Source organism: Mesoplodon bidens (genome assembly GCF_964165515.1).
Source record: "Mesoplodon bidens genome assembly, chromosome: X".
Lineage (NCBI taxonomy): Eukaryota > Metazoa > Chordata > Mammalia > Artiodactyla > Ziphiidae > Mesoplodon > Mesoplodon bidens.
Genome location: NC_138163.1, coordinates 132,505,689 through 132,522,981, shown reverse-complemented (window position 1 = coordinate 132,522,981; position 17,293 = coordinate 132,505,689). Strand labels below are relative to the sequence as shown.

General features: G+C 41.4%; 1 long non-coding RNA gene across 1 annotated transcript; it reads left to right on the top strand.

The window, feature by feature from the left end:
- Positions 1-17: 17 nt before the first annotated feature.
- Positions 18-2,986, top strand: LOC308609063. Its single transcript, XR_014014267.1, has 3 exons — positions 18-1,243; positions 2,090-2,149; positions 2,855-2,986. It is a non-coding gene; the product is annotated as an uncharacterized lncRNA (long non-coding RNA).
- The last annotated feature ends 14,307 nt before the right edge of the window (positions 2,987-17,293 follow it).

Genomic DNA, 17,293 nt, shown 5'->3' with positions numbered 1-17,293 from the left:
CAACCACCTAACTGGTACCAAAAACTGCTAGGTATTGAAAGATGAGGATGAGTAAGGCATTGGTGGGCGGATATAGTTAAGAGAATCTATACAGCCATACCACTGTTATTTTTACTAACCAAGTTAAGTTAGGAAGTGTGTTACTTTAACCAGTTCTTAATTTTAAAAAGTTTAATGTAACCATAAATGGCAACATTTCCCCAAATTAAGCTCATCCAAGAAAGAATGGGTAACTCTTTTAACTGGTGTGTGGATGTCAGTTTAGGTGGGTTTGATTACTTAAAGTTTTCACTAGTTATAAAGTCTGGCAAGATGCTGTTAAGGGACTTGGTATCCATTGAGAAAAGAAGTTTCAACAGATTAAAATTAAAAGCAGGAACGGGGAAATTGTGTTTATACCCCAGTGAGATAAGACTCCCCAGTACACCAGTTAAATCTTTTTTTTTTTTTCTTTTTTAGGAATTGGAGAGACACTTTTTTCTAGCTTCTGCTTGTCTTATGCTTGAGCCAGATTCTTCCAGATGTTCATTTGGGACAAACCCTTAGATAGTGCATTTTTAAGCTGATTGAATTATGTTGGTTTTACCTAGTTTCAGTAAAAACAGGATGCTATTCTCTGTGTCTCTTTCTTGGAATACATCTTATAAACTCAAAGTGAATTTGTAAACAGCCATTTCTTTGCTTCAACTTTCCCTCTGATTGGTGTAAATAGCGGGACCAATAAGCAGAATATAAGTCCCCAGTGAATGTTTTCAAGGCCTGGGATGATGTGCTTACCCAGCTCCACTCCCTCCGTACACTGACTGGTGCATCAAATAGGAAGCCGGCCCAGATCATCTTGCTGACATTATACATGTTGCCAATGTACCTCTGGCATCGAAAGCATACATATTACATCTGTCCTCAGCAAGGAATACAATTACTATAAATGAGTGAATAAGCAAGAGTTCATGTGTTATTGAACAGTCGGGTTGTGGACTCAAGGGGATGGTGGGGATTTCTGGGGACAAAAGGAAAAGCAATGAAGGGTCTGCTTCAGAAAAAGGATTGGGGCATGTTTGCTGGGTGACTTGCGGTGTAAGCCTTCCCTTCATCTCTGTAGGAGACCGCGGCCAAAATATCAACCATTCACTTCATGCCTGAGGAGATGGATTTGTGCTTTTGACCTTCTGTGGAGATGGATTGCCAGGCTGAGACTTGCCTCCAGTCAGGAGGGGAGAGAGCAAGGATATCCCAAGAGCCGGTAACATCAGCTTCCTGTGTTCTTTCACTCACCAAAAGGGGTCCAGGAGGAGACACACACAAATGGCCACATATTGTATGATTCCATTTATGTGAAGTGTCCAGAAGAGGCAAACTATAGGAACAGAGAGTAGATCAGTGGTGTCAGAGGATGGGGAGAGGAGGGAATTGGAACTGACTGCTAATAGGTCTGAGGAAATTTCTGGAATTAGTTGTGATCATTCTCCCACTCTATGAATTTACTAAAAAACACTGAATTTTATACTTTTAAAAGGTGAATGTTATGGCATGTGAATTATATCTCAGTTAAAACAGGGAGATCTAGGGATTGGCTATGCCTAAAACTCAAGAAAAATACACCACGGAAATCCATTTTTGAGAGCTGAGAGGCTGCTTGATCTAATACTCCGGCATGCCTTCTTTCATGCCTCATTGCCCAAGGCAGGCAAGGCTCCTTTTCTCACTCCACTGACTTCACACTTCACCTGAAGGTCAGAAGATCCAGGGCTGTGCCTTCATACAATGTCCTTCTTAGGCAAATAGGGAGTTGGCAGATTTCAAACTTCTTTGACTCCCAAATTCTTCTGCATGCCAGGGCATGAGGAATAACTATATACTGATATTCTGATATAAGCCAAAAAAGGTTAACAAACAGGGAGGTTAGCGACAGCAAAAGTCATGTGAATTAAGAATAATGCAAACCATAGCCAGTTCTTCTTTACAAGTCTTCCTGTTTTGGAGTTTCTTTGCAACATCAATCTTCATCCTTCCAGAAGGTCATAAAAAAATCATAGGAGGTAAAGTGCTCAACTGTGTTTTTCTATTGATTTGTACTTTTCTCATTCAGATTTACAACTTTCAGTGGAACGATTTAATAAGTCATTTAGGAGATCTGCTTTGGCACAAGGTAAATTACACCAGCCTGCAAGTTCTATTTACTGTTCAATCTTCACTGTTGTAAAGGTGACTTTTGAGACAATTTCAGGTCATCAGCCTCTATTAGTTGCCCATTATTATCCAGAAAATAATTCTGGGTGAGATTTGTGAGCTGTATAGAAACACACCTATTACAGTCAGAGGATGAAGGCTGTTTAAATGTGTTTGGGTAGTACATAAAACGTAGTCTGAAAACCAAAACGCACTATTAGAGGGAAAGCCTAGTAAGATTTTCTTTTGATATATGATAATCCATCTTATCTTTTATATTCTTTAGCACATAAAACTTAACCAGTCATAGCATTAAAACCTTTTTTTTAATTTGGTGGTCCATAAGAAGCCATGGTGTGGTAGACAGATTGAAAAATTTCTAAACCTTTACACACACACCATCTCCCTGTCCCTAACCCCTGAAATGTAAATTTGCAGTTTCTCTTATCAAGAGGTAGGATCTAACATATAATATTGTAACTCAACTCTACTTCAATTTTCAAAAAGATTTTCCTTCCCCCTTGAATTTGGTCTGGGGCGTGTGTGTGTGTATAAGACTGACTTTCAGTAGATCTCAGCAAGAGAGCTGCTTTGCTACATACAAAACCCCAACTAGTTTGGCTTTAGGACTTGCTTTGGCCAAGAAAATGTGCCAGGATTGATTCACTTCCCTTCTCTTCCTTAGAACCTTGCTGAGATGTGGACAAGCCCGGGCTAAACTGCTGGATGATAAGAGACATGTTGCCTAGTTATTCTCATCACCCAGCCGACAGCCAGCCAACTGCCCAACATGTCAGTGAAACCATTTTAGACCGATGAACCCCCAGCATACCTACCAGTCCACCACAGATGCATAAACAAGCCAGCCAAAATCTGCCAAGCCTATCCTAGGTTAGCAGAATCATCCAGTTGATCCATATATTATTTATTGAAAATAAATGCTAATTATTTTAAGGCACTGTTTTGGGGTGGTTTGTTATGCAGCAATAGCTAACATCACAATGTGCCTTTGTGGTGTATATGTTTTGCACACTATCTATGGAACAGCTCAAACTTCATTGCCTTGGGTGAAATTGCTGAAACTCAGGTACCAAGGGAGAGAATGGAAAGAGGCAGCAACCCATCTTTGGGATCTTGTAGCTAGCATGACCTGGGTTTTATTTTGTAAGAAATAAAAGTTTGCAGAAAACTAGAAAGGAGAATATAAAATATGTTTTTGCCATAAAATTACTAACTGTTTTTATTTTGTAAGATTTGTTTCCAGCCACTGTTTGAAAACGAAGTAAAACATTTTGGATTTGGCTAAAGTTCTTTTTACCGTTACGTGGATCTCAATCCTTTGCCCTTCTCCCAGTGGCAGTACTATCCTGAGTTTGGGGTAGTGTGGACAAATATTGTGCACATGAAACTTCTTGCTCTTATACTCTTCATCATATTTTAACACATATAGATGCATATTTACATATACTTACATATACATATATACATACATGTATAAATATACATATGTACATAATGTATAAATATACATGTGTACATATACAAAACGACATCAACTTGTGTTTTCACATAGGCACACATTTAGTTCTAACTGCTGTATAAAAGTCTATCACGTGGATATACTACCCTGTATTAATTCCTTTACCATTGTTGGACATACAGATTGTTTCCAAGTCCCCCTTTTACTAACAGTGCTGCAAAGAACTAGCACTTGTACATAGTTCCTTGTATTCAAATGCCAGTCTTTCTCTAGGTCATACACCCAGAATTGTTGGATGGTCAGACATGTGGGGTTTTTTTCCCCACATTTTCTAGAGTCTAAAGTTACCCCATTAGAAATGGCTTTACAAGAGTTCCCAGGTGTTAAGTTTCAGGGCAGTTGTATTGCAAGACAGTTGTAATACAGGGAGCTAAAAGAAGAGAAAAACTGGATGAAAACTTGAAATCGCTTTGAAACTTTCTCCACATTACCTCAACTCACATCGACCCTTCCCTAGCAAGAGTGTTTTTAGGCAGTATTGCAGATTGTTCTTTGATGGGCTCATAGAAATTAGAAATAAAAACAACTTCACAGTGGTAAAAAAGCAGGGTAGGAGGTGATGGTCTGCTACTTTGCTGACTAATTGGTTTCCAGGGCAACTATAAATGACATTATGGAAAGGAGTTGAATGGTCACCCAAGGAATATTTCAAATATTGTATTGAATGGGGCAAACGCACCCCATTAGATAATTTCTGAGGGGTCATGGGTTCATTAGTCCATAAGGCAAACCAGTTCCTTTGGTTTTCTCAACTGAGAGCTCACATTTAAAAACCTGCATTTTGGGATTCCCTGTTGGCGTGGTGGTTGGGAGCCCGCCTGCCGGTGCGGGGGACGCGGGTTCGTGCCCCGGTCCGGGAGGATCCCACATGCTGCGGAGCGGCTGGGCCCGTGAGCCATGGCCGCTGAGCCTGCGCGTCCGGAGCCTGTGCTCCGCGACGGGAGAGGCCACAGCAGTGAGAGGCCCGCGTACCGCAAGGGGAAAAAAAAAAAAACACCTGCATTTTACCATGCCAAGACGTGATATGGTAAACATAGTATGGTACAATCAAGGTTAGGTCAAACAACATTCTCTCTGTAAACAGGAGAAAATCACTCTTGTTGCTTAAGGAGTAAGTAGCTGAATGTTCTTAGATTTTACACATCCTGTGTCAAAAGTGAATGAGCCTATCTTCCCCATAAATGTTCTTCTCAACAAATTGCGTGTACCCTTTGTCCTTTGGGTTTAGTCCAGACTGGTAGATCATGACAGGATGATGTCAACATAACTGTATTGCTTTCAATGTGTAACCATATCTGAGAGCCACCTGAGGTTTTTTGATTTATGTCAGGTTACATTATAGATGCTCCGTAATGCAGCTGCTCTTAGTATAAAATTGCTGATTTGTAGAAGTAATACTCTATCATGCATTTCATACAGAAAAACAAGGAGAAATAAAACTATTGGAAAACTACATCTTTGTCTTCAAAACTTCCAAGCCAGACCGATCACAGAATCATGATTAAAATAATATCGATGAAGTGAACTCCTGCTTGCTCCCAGAAATCACTTTAAAGGGAACACCTGATGCTGGGTTTTTTTGCTCTGCCCTCGCTGTTTGGAATCAAGGCTTTGGTTTTGGAAATATCCAGCATATTTTGTACCCTTAAGGGAAATTTTATAAAGAGGTTTCAGGTGTTGCCACTTTTTCAGTGATTATCTGGCAGTTCCAAATCCACCGGTCTCTGCTCTGCTATGTTTTGCGGGAAATGGGGCTCTGCATACCACCTTTTTTCCTGTGCTGGCTTGCTTCCCGTTTCTGCCAGTAGAGGGCACTGGAGAGGGAAGACGGAGGCAGGGAGGCGGGGTTTCAGCCTGACGGGCTCGCTTTTCCGGTCCCGGAGGCGAGGGCACCTAGCCCTGGCGGTCGCAGCTGGTTGTAGCTTGCTCCTTCTTTCAACACTTCCAGAAGCAGCCTACTGGGAGGCGCCCCCTTCCTCAGGAGCCCCTTCTCTAAACCCCTGGTCCCAGCGGCAGCGGGGTAGCAGCGCTCGCTCCTCCACAGGTATCAACACGTTTTACACATTTGGAAAGTTCTTGATACATTTGCCAAATTGCTTTCCAGACGAATTATTGTGATTTACACTCTCACTAGTTATGTGTGAAAATGCTTCTAGAAGGCCCACTCCCATGCATTGGTTGTTCTTAATTAACTCATTATTGTCTTCTACCCGCAAAGCCTAAAATATGTATTATCTGGTGCTTTATAGATAAAGTTTGCCAAACCTGATCCAGGTTTTCAAATATATTACAGTTGTGGGGCTTCCCTGGTGGCGCAGTGGTTGAGAGTCTGCCTGCCCATGCAGGGGACGCGGGCTCGTGCCCCGGTCCGGGAAGATCCCACATGCCGGGGAGCGGCCGGGCCGTGAGCCATGGCCGCTGAGCCTGCGCGTCCGGAGCCTGTGCTCCGCGGCGGGAGAGGCCGCGGCAGTGAGAGGCCCGCGTACCGCAAAAAAAAAAAAAAAAAAAAAAAAAAAATATATATATATATATATATATATATATATATATATATATATATTACAGTTGTGCCTGCCTATTTTTTATATTTTCAGAGTTATTTTTCAGTAGCTGTTGTTAGGCCCATTTGAACCCTCATTACTGAGGCATTTTCCTCCTTTTTAATTGATTTTATTTGTCAAAGTGAGCACTTTTATGGTTTTTTTCCTCAAGAAATTTGCAGTTGGATTTATCAATAAGGCTATGTTGTTGTTTTCTAATATATTTCTTTTTATGCTTTAATTATTTTCTTCATTCTGCTTAATCTTAAAAAATCATTTTCTGAAAATGTTAAGGTATTATTTTTATTATTATTAAACCAACCAACCCCCATTTCTTTTAAAAAATCACCATACGAACATTTTCAGCCTCCCCAAAGCTTTCCAAGTTAAAACGAAAAGGCACAGACACATCGAAGCACAACTAAAAAGAAGGGGGAAAAAATCATCCATCCTCCCACCACCATAGCAGGTGCCATAATCATTTTGGAGTTTTTTCTTATCTTCTCTTTGAGGCACGTGTGTTTCAAAGGTTAGTTGAAGTCCTTCTGTTCTCTGATATTTAAATTAAATTTGCCTAAGTGCCCTTTTCCACACTCTCTGGGAAATCTAATCCCCTGGTCCACGTTTCTGTGACTCCAATGGGACTTTTCTGACGTCTGTATCAGTTTCTTCTCCATAGCCTTCCTCTCCTCAACCATTTTCTCTCTCTTTTTTTAAAAATTAATTTAGTTTTGGCTGCATTGAGTCTTCGCTGCTGCGCCCCAGCTTTCTCTAGTTGTGGCGAGCGGGGGCTACTCTTCGTGTGGTGTGCGGGCTTCTTATTGTGGTGGCTTCTCTTGTTGCGGAGCACGGGCTCTAGGTGCGCGGGCTTCAGTAGTTGTGGCACGTGGGCTCAGTAGTTGTGGCTCGCGGGCTCTAGAGCGCAGGCTCAGTAGTTGTGGCACACGGGCTTAGTTGCTCCACAGCATGTGGGATCTTCCCGGACCAGGGCTCGAACCCGTGTCCCCCGCATTGGCAGGTGGATTCTTAACCACTGTGCGGCAAAGGAAGTCCCTCTTTTTTTTTCGTTTTCCTGGGAGGAGTTATCAACTTTGATCCTTTTATCACTAGTCAATTACAAGTTGCTTCTCATCAGCAGACTTAAATTCAACAACTGTAGTTTTTGGTTTCCAAGAAGTCTTTGTTTCTCCTGACCTGTTTTCTGTTTAATAAGACAAGTATTGATAGAATTGGGAAAAAATGCTTTCTTCAAAGATGGGATTCTGAAACCCCTGACACTGAAACCGTGGATTAAAAAAAAAAATCTTTCCAGAGGTTAGAATATGATTATATTTTGTGGCTTACTTCCGTTGCCAGATGATTTCACTCTTTCTTAGATGATTCTCCATGTCTTACTTGTAGTTCAGGAGAGGCATTTTTCATCCACCCTGCTCACACTGCCACCTGAACAGAATGAGGTTTTTTGCTTTGAAGCTATAAAAGAAGATGATGGAGTTGGCTTGTTTTAAAATTCTTTTAAAGTATCTTAAAGTTTTGAAATACTAAATGGGACATCAGAACCTTAAGTTGAGTGCATTTATTGCTGCGTAATGACAAAGCTTGGTGGTTTAAAACGACAGTATTCCTTTTCACTGCCCTGTCAGTTACCTAGACTGTCACGTAGTTCCCCACAGTGTTGGCTGTGGCCACTCCTGCGACTGTATTGAGCTGAGAGATCAGCTGGGGCTGAAACGTCCCAGATGGCTTCACTCAAGACTGGCACCGCACCTGGGGTGCCTGCTATGTCTGGGGACTGGTGGGGACTGTCCAGCAGGGGACACAGACTTCCACATGGTGACTCATGGTGCCAAAAGCAAAGCAGAAGCCACCAGGCATCTTCCACCATATTCTGCTGTCAAAGCAAGTCACAGGGCCACTCCAGATTCAGAGGGAGAGAAAATAAACTCCATGCCTTGACGGAGAGAGCAGAATGCACCACAGCCAGGGGAGGACTCCTTGGCAGCCATATTTGCAGACAGTCTATCAAAACTTAATGTAGGGCCTTCCCTGGTTGCACAGTGGTTAAGAATCCGCCTGCCAATGCAGGGGACATGGGTTCTAGCCCTGGTCCGGGGAGATCCCACATGCCACAGAACAACCAAGCCCGTGCACCACAGCTACTGAGCCTGCACTCTAGAGCCCATGAGCCACAACTACTGAAGCCCGTGCACCTAGAGCCCATGCTCTGCAACAAGAGAAGCCACTGCAATGAGAAGCCTGTGCACCGCAACGAAGAGTAGCCCCCGCTCGCCGCAACTAGAGAAAAGCCCGTGCACGGCAACGAAACCCAACGCAGCCAAAAATAAATACAAAAATAAATAATTTTAAAAAAACTTTAATGTAAATCCCATGAATTACATTCAGGAAAATAATCCCCTAGATGCTGAAAATTTACATATCTGGTATTCATTGTGCCATGGGACAGTGTGGATAAATAATTAACTGTCTAGTGCATCGGTCAGTAAAGGGCCAGGTAGTAAATAATTTAGACTTTCTGGGCCATACAGTTTGCACTGCAACCACTCAACCTCTGCCATTAGAGTGCGAAAGCACCACAGAAAATATAGACATAAATAGATAGGGCTGAGTTCCAGTACAACTGTTTTTACTAAAAGCAGGTGGTGGTCAGGATTTGTCCTGCAGACTGTGTTTTGCCACGCCTGGTCTAGAGAAATCCTGTAGTGCTTTTCCTGCTTTCTAAAGGGATTTAAAATTACCTAGGGAGGAGATTTCAGATTCTAATAATACCCACATAAACTGTCTGAAACTAACTAAAGTTAATATAATAATGAACAAGTAGTGAGCTTGTACTTGTTATTTTTGTACCGTTGGCATCACCCCATGCTAATAGCATCAAGCAGCATTTGTAGAGTCTGTTTATGACTTGAGAGTGATGCATGGTGGTACATCCCTTTTCCTTACTTGATTACCATTGCCTTTTAGATTCTATAAAATCACTTAATGTCCTCAGAGAAAGGATATTTGATAATGTGAAATCCTATTTGGTTAGCAGAAGGCAAACAGTGGGATAGTTGCTATTTTCAAAATACATTTACTAGCTTTATGTTCCCGTGACTCCAAATATTTGAGTTCTTGGGCTCTTAATAATGAAGCTAAAGGAAAGTCATGATTTCAAAACCCTCTTGACCACTTTTTTGTAGTAAATGATTTTTTTTGACCTCTGCACTTTTCTGTAAACTCTCAACATCTCATATGTCATTCGTGATACATTAGTACTGATAAATGGAATATTTCCTGCCGCATCAGCAAACAAAGGATGTCACAGTCATCAGTGATTGCAGCCAGGTGAGCTGGTGAGCCCTGAGGCAAGTCAGGAAGGGAAGAATACCTGCCATCTAGCAGCCATCAGGCTGCAGCCACTCCCCGCGGTGAGCCCTGAGGAAACTCAGGATGTGAGAACACAGGATACTGGCCCCAGACTGCTGAGGTGCAGGTCAAAGGAAGCATTTCAGTGAGCCCAGACTCCTGCATCTTCCCATACATAGAAAAGCTCTACATTCCTTAACTTGACATATCTGGTTTTCGTTAATTAACAATAATCTTCTGATGTTCAGACTACCTGCCCTTTGTTACAAAACTTCTATATAACCCGGCTCCCCCCTCACCTCCTCGGAGCAGTTTGTCAGAGCTGTCTGAAACACTGTCTCCTGGGATGTAGTCCTCATTTTGCCCCAAATAAAACTTAACTCACAACTCTCACATTGTGCATTTTTTTAAAAGTCAGCAGTGCTTTATGAGATCGTAGTTGGGTTTTTTTCACATCCACACATGCCCATATGTGGGTGGAAATTGTGGAGAGTTTTTTATTAGTATGCACACCATTTTTTTGTTTGCTTGTTTTGTTTTGCACAGCATTTAAAAGTATAAGATATCCCAGGGAAATTAATTTCCATCCTCAGCACGAAAGGTACTTCTTTTCATCTAGATATTTTTGTGTGTGAGCATTAGATAATTCAGATATGGCATTCTTCTCAGTGCTAAAATATGACTTACATTAAATCCAAAGAGAGTATTTCCTTTTGAAATTAAAATAGGGACACGAAACAATATGTAATCTATGAAAAAGTAAATGTTTTTCAAACTTATAGTCATAGTATTGACCTTTACAACTCTCAGATATTACTCTGCTATTTCATTCCTAGTTACCATAGTTTATTTTCTACCTGCAAGTGAGACACCAGAACAGAAAAGCTCGTGCTGCCCTCTGGGCTTCGTTTTCTAGTCTGTAAGAGCTCAGGTGGAAACATTGCTTTTTGTTGTCCTGTCCTCATGTTTTCCAGCTCGCCACCTGGGCTGTCACACCCCCAGCCCCAGAGGTGTGTGCCTATTGTATGCACGGAGGGGCTTGAGAAAACCCTCACCTCCCTGGAGAGTGGCTTTGACTAAGTGTCTGTTTTGTAAGTGTGAAGGGATTCCTTTTGCTTCTCCCATGGATCCCTTGTCTGTATTGCTCGTGGACCTAGACTCTGTCATACAGAGTGCAGTAAGTCAGAAAGAGAAAGACAAATACCGTATGCTAACACATATATATGGAATCTAAGAAAAAAAAAATGTCATGAAGAACCTAGGGGTAAGATGGGAATAAAGATGCAGATCGGGCTTCCCTGGTGGCACAGTGGTTGAGAGTCTGCCTGCCGATGCAGGGGACACGGGTTCGTGCCCCGGTCCGGGAAGATCCCACATGCCGCGGAGCGGCTGGGCCCGTGAGCCATGGCCGCTGAGCCTGGGCGTCCGGAGCCTGTGCTCCACAACGGGAGAGGCCACAGCGGTGAGAGGCCCGCATACTGCAAAAAAAAAAAAAAAAAAGATGCAGACCTACTAGAGCATGGACTTGAGGATACAGGGAGGGGGAAGGGTAAGCTGTGACAAAGTGAGAGAGTGGCATGGACATATATACACTACCAAATGTAAAATAGACAGCTAGTGGGAAGCAGCCCCATAGCACGGGGAGATCAGCTCGGTGCTTTGTGACCACCTAGAGGGGTGGGATAGGGAGGTTGGGAGGGAGGGAGATGCAAGAGGGAGGAGATATGGGGATATATGTATATGTATAACCGATTCACTTTGTTATAAAGCAGAAACTGACACACCATTGTAAAGCAATTATACTGCAATAAAGATGTTAAAAAAAATAGCATTGGGCATTCGGTGGCTTCATGCAGACAACACATTTTAGGTTGAAATTTTCAACATCACTAGAATAGCAGTTGTTGCCTGAGCTCCTCCTCCTCCTGCCACAGAAAGTTCCTTCTCAGCTCCTGCACCCACCATGAATCTCTCCAGGAACTGTCTCAGAAATGAAATAAAAATAAATAGAATCCGGGCTTCCCTAGTGGCGCAGTGGTTAAGAATCCGCCTGCCAATGCAGGGAACATGGGTTCGAGCCGTGGTCCGGGAAGATCCCACGTGCTGCAGAGCAACTAAGCCTGTGTGCCACAACTACTGAGCCTGCACTCTAGAGCCCACGAGGCACAACTACTGAGCCCGCGTGCCACAACTACTTGAAGCGCACGTGCCTAGAGCCCGTGCTCCGCAACAAGAGAAGCCACCTCAGTGAGAAGCCCACGCACCGCAACGAACAGTAGCCCCTGCTCACTGCAACTAGAGAAAGCCCGCACGCGGCAACGAAGACCCAACGCGGCCAAAAATAAATAAATAAAGTAAATAAATAAATAGAATCCATTCCTCACACCTTTGTTTGGAAGTGGCTTTTGCCTTCTTCTTTGGCCCTTTCAGACTGATGCTTCTTCCTTTGTACTACCTTTTCATTTCATGATTTTTTTTCCTTCAACTCCAGAGCACTCAGCCTGAAGACTGGCTCCACCCCTCCTACTGGATGAGATCAGGCTTCTAGAACCCGGCACAGAGCCTGGATCTCTGGGAGGGGCTCTTTCTCTTTTCTGCTTCCTTGAGGAAAATCAGTGCACGGTGATGCACCAGACCTTATTCTATTTCATCCACCAGCCAGCTGACTGGCACTTTTTTTAGACATATGAAGTTACCGTGCATTGGGTTAGCCTCTCTAAGCTTCCTTTCGAACCCATCTCCTTTGATTCTTGTCCTATTTCCTTTTCAACCATCTGTTGAAGTATCTTCTTTAGAGGTACTGAAATTCAGACATGAAATACGCTTGTGAGGTGATTCAGGGCTTGAGAGGGGAATCAAGGATCCACTATGAAACAGAAAAGCCCTTTTCCTATATTTTCTAAAAGGCACAGAATAGTTTGAAAGTGCCAGTAATGAATTTTTTGAAGACTTAGAAATGACAGTTATTTCATTTCGATTTCCTCGATTACTGTGGAAATTGCCACCTCATAAGGATGTGGGCCTTGGCAGGTGGAAAATGAACACTTTAATTTTCAGCCTAATTGCCTGCATAGAAACATCTGGATGCATTCCGTGGATACCTCACAGTATGTATTGTTGAGAAATTATTCTTCCTATAGACTGTTCAACACTACCAAACTGATTATTTTATCTTTAATGTCTCATTGTAAACAGTAATCTTAAGTAGGATATTCTTTTACCAAGGATAGTATCCTATTTCCCACATTTCCTATATCTAAATGTACCAAATCTAATCTTTTGCAGGAACACACCACAAAATTAGCTCGCTATCAGGATGTGCAAAAAGAGTGATATAATGCAAATTGTTTTCAGTGTTGATGACTGAATTGTGTATTTCGATCAAGTCAGCCAAAGAGCATCTGAGCATATTTTAGTCACCTTAAAATATGGAGTTATTAATTAATTAATTTATTTATTTATTGCGGTACGTGGGCCTCTCACTGTTGTGGCCTCTCCCGTTGCGGAGCACAGGCTCCGGACGTGCAGGCCCAGCGGCCAAGGCTCACGGGCCCAGCCGCTCCGCGGCACGTGGGATCTTCCCGGACCAGGGCACGAACCCGTGTTCCCTGCATCGGCAGGCGGGCTCTCAACCACCGCGCCACCAGGGAAGCCCTGTTTTTTTAAAAATAACTCCATAATGGGCTTCCCTGGTGGCGCAGTGGTTGAGAGCCCGCCTGCCGATGCAGGGAACACGGGTTCGTGCCCTGGTCCGGGAAGATCCCACGTGCCGCGGAGCGGCTGGGCCCGTGAGCCTTGGCCGCTGGGCCTGCACGTCCGGAGCCTGTGCTCCGCAACGGGAGAGGCCACAACAGTGAGAGGCCCACGTACCGCAAAAAAAAAAAAACCAGTTAAAAAGTTAAACAAAGAGTTACCACATGACCCAGCAAATCTACTTCTAAGTATCTACCCAAGAGAATTAAAAACATATGTCCACACAAAAAAACTTTTGCACAAATGTTCATAGCAGCATTATTCATAATAGCCCCAAAGTCGAAACAATGCAAATGTCCATCAAAAAGAGATGAACAGATGTGGTCTATCCAGATAATGGAGTATTATTTGGCCATAAAAAGGAACAAAGTACTGATACATGCTACAACATGATGAACCTTGAAAACATTATACTGTGTGAAAGAAGCCAGTCACAAAAGAACATATAGATTATGTGATTTCATTTATATGAAATATACAGAATAGGTAAAGCCACAGAGACAGAAAATAGATTAATAGTTGCCTAGGGTGAGGACGGGGCCACAGGTAAGAGGGTTGGGCTCTGGCAAGGGAATGCTAATGGGTATGGGATTCTTTATGGGGGTGATGGAATTGTTCTAGAATTAGATAGTGGTCATAGTTGTATAACTTTGAGAATATACTAAAAACTGCAGAATTGTACACTTTAAACAGGTGAATTTTATTATATGTGAATCATATCTCAATCTAAATAATGCTATGGAAATAAGAATATCTAATCACACCAAAAGAAAGTAAATAGATCTACTTTGACACTAAAAGCTTGAGTTAGGGCAGGCATATTAATCATTAAGGTAAAATGGTGATGTGTTTTAACAACATCTGTTATAAAATTAAACAAAGCAAAGAAGATAAGAGAATTTATTTGATGTCTCCAACCCAAGTCAAATTTCAGATTATTCGACTCAGTCATTTTTACAACAATTTTCAGAAATGCTGCTTGCATTTTGCTGCCTTCTCCACCAGGTATCAAGCATAATAATGACTTTTTCTATTCTGGTCCAGGATAATTACTGCCTTGGTCATATTAGGTACTTCATAAGCATTTGTTACCTGATTGGATAAATAAATGTTCTTACTATAATGTTTTCTTTTTTTAATTTAATTTTTATTTTATATTGGGGTATAGTTGATTTACAATGTTGAGTTAGTTTCAGGTGTACAGCAAAGTGGTTCAGTTATATGTATACATATATTCATTCTTTTTCAGATTCTTTTCCCATATAAGTTATTACAGAATACTGAGTAGAGTTCCCTGTGCTATACAGTAGGTCCTTGTTGATTATCTATTTTATATATAGTAGTGTGTATATGTTAATCCCAAACTCCTAATTTATCCCTCCCCCCCACCTTTCCCCTTTGGTAACCATAAGTTTATAATGTTCTTTTTTAAGAAAACACATATTGGGTGTGTAGAATTATCTTTCCCTTTAAAATGAATGATTTAAGGATGTTGTATTCTGTATTCGTCTACTTCAAAGTTTCTCCTTTACTTATATTTATATGCTAAGTCTTCTTTTTCATAATTTACTTGTTCAGATCAGGATTGAGATAATATTCAAACATTGTAATTGTTGATATGTCATTTAGTCTCTTTCTGTAGGTTTTCTCCCTTCCTCCCTATCTTTTTTTTAATCCTCAAAACATTTATTTTTTGAAGATATTAGTTCTTTGACTTGTAAAATTTCTCACAGTCTGGATTTTACTAATTGCATTTACATGGTATTGTTTAACATGTTCCTTTGGCCCCTCTAGTTTCTGTACATTAGGAGATGGGACCAGAGGCTTAATCAGATTCAAGTTCAAATTTTTTTTTTACATCTTTATTGGAGTATAATTGCTTAACAATGGTGTGTTAGTTTCTGCTTTATAACAAAATGAATCAGTTATACATATACATATGTTCCCATATCCCCTCCCTCTTGCGTCTCCCTCCCGCCCTCCCTATCCCACCCCTCCAGGCGGTCACAAAGCACCGAGCTGATCTCCCTGTGCTATGCGGCTGCTTCCCACTAGCTATCTACCTTACGTTTGATAGTGTATATATGTCCATGCCTCTCTTTCGCTTTGTCACACCTTACCTTTCCCCCTCCCCATATCCTCAAGTCCATTCTCTAGTAGGTCTGTGTCTTTATTCCTGTTTTACCCCTGTGTTCTTCAGCACATTTTTTTTCTTAAATTTCATATATATGTGTCAGCATACAGTATTTGTCTTTCTCTTTCTGACTTACTTCACTCTGTATGACAGACTCTAGGTCCATCCACCTCATTACAAATAGCTCAATTTCATCTCTTTTTATGGCTGAGTAATATTCCATTGTATATATGTGCCACATCTGCTTTATCCATTCATCTGTGGATGGACACTTAGGTTGTTTCCATCTCCGGGCTATTGTAAATAGGGCTGCTATGAACATTTTGGTACATGACTCGTTTTGAATTATGGTTTTCTCAGGGTATATGCCCAGTAGTGGGATTGCTGGGTCATATGGTAGTTCTATTTGTAGTTTTTTAAGGAACCTCCATACTGTTCTCCATAGTGGCTGTACCAATTCACATTCCCACCAGCAGTGCAAGAGTGTTCGCTTTTTTCCAATCCCTCTCCAGCATTTATTGTTTCTAGATTTTTTGATGATGGCCATTCTGACTGGTGTGAAATGATATCTCATTGTAGTTTTGATTTGCATTTCTCTAATGAGTAAAGATGTTGAGCATCCTTTCATGTGTTTGTTGGCAGTCTGTATATCTTCTGTGGAGAAATGTCTATTTAGGCCTTCTGACCATTTTTGGATTGGGTTGTTTGTCTTTTTGCTATTGAGCTGCATGAGCTGCTTATAAATTTTGGAGATGAATCCTTTGTCAGTTGCTTCATTGGCAAATATTTTCTCCCATTCTGAGGGCTGTCTTTTGGTCTTGTTTATGGTTTCCTTTGCTGTGCAAAAGCTTTGAAGTTTCATTAGGTCCCATGTGTTTATTTTTGTTTTTATTTCCATTTCTCTAGGAGGTGGGTCCAAAAGGATCTTGCTGTGATTGATGTCATAGAGTGTTCTGCCTATGTTTTCCTCTAAGAGTTTGATAGTGTCTGGCCTTACATTGAGGTCTTTAATCCATTTTGAGCTTATTTTTGTGTGTGGTGTTAGGGAGTGATCTAATCTCATACTTTTACATGTCCCTGTCCAGTTTTCCCAGCACCACTTATTGAAGAGACTGTCCTTTCTCCACTGTACATTTCTGCCTCCTTTATTAAAGATAAGGTGATCATATGTGCGTGGGTTTATCTCTGGGCTTTCTATCCTGTTCCATTGATCTATCTTTCTGTTTTTGGGCCAGTACCATACTGTCTTGATTACTGTAGCTTTGTAGTATAGTCTGAAGTCAGGGAGCCTGATTCCTCCAGCTCCATTTTTCGTTCTCAAGATTGCTTTGGCTATTCGGGGTCTTTTGTGTTTCCATACAAATTGTGAAATTTTTTGTTCTAGTTCTGTGAAAAATGCCAGTGGTAGTTTGATAGGGATTGCATTGAATCGGTAGATTGCTTTGGGTAGTAGAGTCATTTTCACAATGTTGATTCTTCCAATCCAAGAACATGGTATATCTCTCCATCTATTTGTATCGTCTTTAATTTCTTTCATCAGTGTCTTATAATTTTCTGCATACAGGTCTTTTGTCTCCTTAGGTAGGTTTATTCCTAGATATTTTATTCTTTTCGTTGCAATGGTAAATGGCAGTGTTTTCTTGATTTCACTTTCAGATTTTTCATCATTAGTATATAGGAATGCCAGAGATTTCTGTGCATTAATTTTGTATCCTGCTACTTTACCAAATTCATTGATTAGCTCTAGTAGTTTTCTGGTAGCATCTTTAGGATTCTCTATGTATAGTATCA